This window comes from Physeter macrocephalus, chromosome 2 (assembly GCF_002837175.3).
Source record: "Physeter macrocephalus isolate SW-GA chromosome 2, ASM283717v5, whole genome shotgun sequence".
Taxonomy (NCBI): Eukaryota; Metazoa; Chordata; class Mammalia; order Artiodactyla; family Physeteridae; genus Physeter; species Physeter macrocephalus.
The window spans coordinates 61,827,979-61,832,585 of record NC_041215.1 but is presented as its reverse complement, the minus strand read 5'-3'; the positions used below and the strand labels follow the sequence as shown (position 1 = coordinate 61,832,585).

Here is a 4,607-nt window from a genome sequence, read left to right as displayed (position 1 = left end):
TGATTTTTATATTTGGCTGTTATACATTTTCTAAAGTTTCAATAATTTACATATATTGCTCTCATATTCAGAGAAAAATAATTATTATAAACAATAAATAAACATAAAACAATAAAGTTTCAAAGGAAAATGATTCTGCTTCAAAAGATATTTACATATACACCTTAATGATTTTCTTAACTTTCACAAACACAGCATACTCTCTTTCTCCCCACAGCCCTCTTTCTGTTTCTCTCTATCATTTTTGAGTCAAAAATTAATGAAAATATAAATATAAAAAAGAGAGAAACTGTAAAAATCAATGGGATTTCTAGATTTCAAAAAATATATCTGAAATGGAAAGTCATAAAATGGGTTCAAAAGAAGCCTTGATCAGTGAACTTGGATACAGAAAAATAAAATCTAACCAAATTGAAGTATAACAAAAACAAAAAGTTAAGAAAAAATGAACAGAACTTCAACAGGCTGACAAGATCAAGGAATCCAAAATATATGTAATTGTAGTCTCAGGAAGAGAAGGGGAAGCAGAAATAAAAGGAAAAAAATACAACCTAAAAGTTGAGAGTTATGTTTTATTGGGTGACTTTACTGAAGACTATAGGCTGTGAGGCAGCTTCTCAGATAGCTCTGCGGAACTGCTCCAAAGAGGTAGGGGAGGAGCCAGGATCTACAGGAGATTTTGCTTAAAAAAAAAAAAAAAAAAAAAGAAGTTGAACATCAAAAGATTACTGCTAATCACAAAAACCAAAACACCTCAAGACAATGAATTTAATACTTCTCTATGTATGGGAAGATGCAAGAGTCTGGGCTCATTGAAGTTATTCCTTTGATATGTATCCTAACTCTCTAGGGCCAGTATCCTGTTTTTCTCCATCCTGAATTCCCCTGAGGACTCACCATCCTGGTGGTTGCAGTGGCTGATGACTTGATGGCGGGTAACATTCACTGCTTACCAGAATGGCAGGCAACATGTCCACAGCAAGGACCTTGACTTTCCTGTGCATGGAATAGAAAGCATGATACGGTCTTTAGCAATAAGCAAAACAATTTGATTCATATTTTGAAGGATCACTCTTATTTATGTGTTGGAGAAGGGAAAGTAAGTGGCTATTGCAGTTATTCAGGCACATTTTGGTGATGATTTAGGGCACGAAGTAGCAGTGCACATGATGAGAAGTGGCTGAACCTGAGATATTTGGAAAGAGAGCTAATAAAATGTTCTGAAGGAATGACTGTGAGGTGTAAGAAGACAAAATAGAATCCAGGCAGTTCCAAGGATTTGACTTAACCACTATTACAGTTGTCAGCACCTGAATTCAGAGGGCTACCTGTGGAACAGTTTTATGCAGAAAGCTAAAGAATGGAGTTCAGGCATGTTTAGAATGAGATACCTATTGGAATTATAAGTTACCATGTTGTACAGGAAGTTAGATATTAGATTTCCAACATAGGTGAGATTTTCAGGCTGAAAGCATTCTGTTGTTTATAATATTCTAGAGATAGATAATGCCTGTGGTGAACTTGTATGTTTATCTTTTTAGAAAAAAAGATACCTAATCAATAACTGACAGTGATAACATGAGCATTAAAAAAATGAAAATTGTTCAGAGAGTGTTAAATAACCAACACAACTCTCTAGGAGTCCTTTCAAATTCCAAATTTCAAGGCAGATGAAAAATATGATTGCAAGTATCTGGCAGACTAATATTTCACTGGAGAATGTGAAGGGCCTGAGGAAAGACTAGGATGAAAGGAGTGGAAAACTGTCGCTTTGGCAAGAGATATCTAACTCTTTCTTTTATGTAATATAAATGAAATTGAAAAACAAAAGAATAATAATTCAGAGCATGTGTGCTTTAAAGATGAGTGCGAAGCTAGGCAGAGATGTATGTCAATTTTAGAATACATTAAAGAAAACTGACAAAAGAAAAGTGTATGTCATACATTTGAGATGCCTAGATTTGGGCTGTTTAAGTGAAATTAGTCTTATGTGGGTTAAATAGACTTCCAAGAATATTTACTTAACAATTAGCAGTTAAGAGTATATGTGTGTTTTTATATCTGTGTGTGTGTGTGAGTGTGTGTGTGTGTGTGAGTGTGTGTGTGTGAGAGAGAGAGAGAGAGAGAGAGAGAGAGAGAGAGAGAGAGAGAGAGGAAGGGAAAGAGGGAATCAATAAACAATAGCAATCCAAACTGATAATTCCAAAACACATTTTTTTCTATTTAAATAAAATAATTCTAATTCCACAGAGAAATTTTGTATCTGATGTGTTGCTGATATTTCTCAACAGTAAAACTTTTATTGTATTAATGCAAGCTGAAGAGAAACTAATTCAAATAAAGTAACATACATGGAAGCCGTGTGTTTGAAGGAAAAGTAAATAAGTAATCAGAATTTACTACCTGTTTAGAGTAGTAGATTTTCTGAGATTTGCATTCGTGCTCAGTACGATGCTAGATCAGTGAGCTGGGGTGGATGACAGTGTCAAGATTTCTCCCCTGTTACTTTTCAAATGTAACTTCATTTTTTCTTGCTTATTAACCTATTTCTACATAATTGCTCCACAAAATATCTGTTTATTAATATATATGGTATTTTAATTATAAGATAAAATGTAATTTAAAGGACACAGTTCAGTGCTCTCAGGAGTTTCTCTTTTTGAGACTGTGTAGGTACCTCACCGATTTCTGAAGCCTCATTGCCCAAGTTTTCCATGATGAAATCTGTGATTCCCTGAGCATTTACCTTATGACTACTTAGGCCAAGCTGACAAATAAAAGTTTATAGCAAATTTTTAAAAAGGAATATTTGAATTCTTCGCTCACAAACATGTAAAGTTATGACCCAAATTTATCGTGAAGATTTTCCTAAAACCCAATTTAATAAGCTGACAGTGATTATAATTGAGAGACAAATTCTCTGCTCATTGTAGCAACAAACTCTTGAATGATAAAGGTAAATGAGATTTTGGGAGAAGGTGTTTGAAAAAAGAGTACAGTAGAGTGGTTTTCTTAATAGATGATCATCTTTCTTCTTGGAAGTTAATCGTCTATTTAATAATTAAAGCTTAATGCATCGTCTTAATCCCTTCATGAACATACTGTATATAAATTGTATTGTAATGAATCAATATTAGACAACATGGTCTGCATAATTAAGGCATAAAGTTTTAACTAGAACGTTTCCAAACTGTGATGTGCATCATTCATTTTTGAACTCTATAAAAGATAAGTCTGTGCCCTGTTGACTCAAAATCTTTGCCAGTTGAGCTAATTGGGAAAAGAAATTAAGCTGTTTTTAGCATGAGTCAAAAACACATGAACATACCCAATTTTAAGGGCAACTGAACTGAAATATTCTAGATGATAAAAAGTTTTTTAAGTGTTATAAATTGCTATAAAATGAAATTTGACTTCTTAAAATCCTTGTGTTGTCACTGATAGTGCTAAACATTGAAACTGTGAGTTTACTAATGGGTGTTATGTAAAAGATCATTAAAACCAGCCTTTCTGCATGTGGGGATGGAGTGAAGGGGATGAATGGTTTCTTGAATGAGTTTAACTGTAACTGATGTCATGTAATATTACCTGAATAAATGAGCAACAGTCATCAAACAAATAATATTATTTTTCTCTATGCTATGTATCTACTGAGTTTATGATGCAACAAGCAAGGAAAAACCTGTCAATAAATATATTTATCTTAATTTATATACAGAAATATTAAATTTTGTAGTGTACAGTTTTGTACATTTTGACAAATACATAGTATCTTTTAACCTCCATTATAATCGGTATACGGAACCATTTCCTTACCACAAAAATTTCCCTACTACTGTGCCTTTTTAGTCAAATGCCCCTTTTCCCCACACCCTGTCAAGTACTGACCTTGTTAGAGTTTTCAGAATGTCATATAATTTTCCAGAATGTCATATAATTGTTAGGTTTTCCAGAATGTCATATAATTTTTGCCTGGCTTCTTTCAGTAATATAATCCATTTTAGATTTAGTCATGGTTTTGACATTCAATTGTTCATTCTATTTAATTTCTGAAAGTTATTATAAAGTATGAGTGCACTAGTATGTTTATCCATTCACCTGTTAAGGATATTGGGCTATTGCCAATATTTAGTGGTTATAAATAATGCTGATATATACATTTGTGTGTAAATTTTTGAGTGAACAAAGTTTTATTTTCTCTAATAAGATACTAAAATCAGGACTGTGAGGTCATATAATAAATGTATATTTAACTTTATAAGAAAGTACCAAACTATTTTCCAAAGTAACTGTACTCTCACACACAATGTATAAGATGTCCGGCTGGTCTGCATCCTTGTCAGCACATAGTATTAAGATCTTATCATTCATTCATTCATTCATTCATTTTTACACATTCATTTCAGCCACTCTAAAAGATGTGGGAGGAATCTCATATGGTTTTAATTTGCATTTTCTCAATGACTAAAGATGTTGTGTTCTTTTCATGTTATTTTCTTCCATCTATAATCATCTTTGGTAAAGTGTTTCTTCAAATCTTATTTTATTTTTAAAATTTTTATTGGAGTATAGTTGATTTACAATGTTGTGTTAGTTTCTGCTATACA

At 32.6% G+C, this 4,607-nt stretch overlaps 1 long non-coding RNA gene across 1 annotated transcript in view; it reads right to left on the bottom strand.

The window, feature by feature from the left end:
* Positions 1–608: 608 nt before the first annotated feature.
* Positions 609–4,607, bottom strand: part of LOC114487197 (uncharacterized) — a 6,406-nt gene continuing 2,407 nt past the window's right edge. Inside the window, exons 2-3 of the long non-coding RNA XR_003682051.1 lie at positions 898–996; positions 609–682 (exon numbers count right to left, since the gene is read on the bottom strand). This is a non-coding gene — a long non-coding RNA (uncharacterized lncRNA). The remainder of the gene's footprint in view (positions 683–897; positions 997–4,607) is intronic.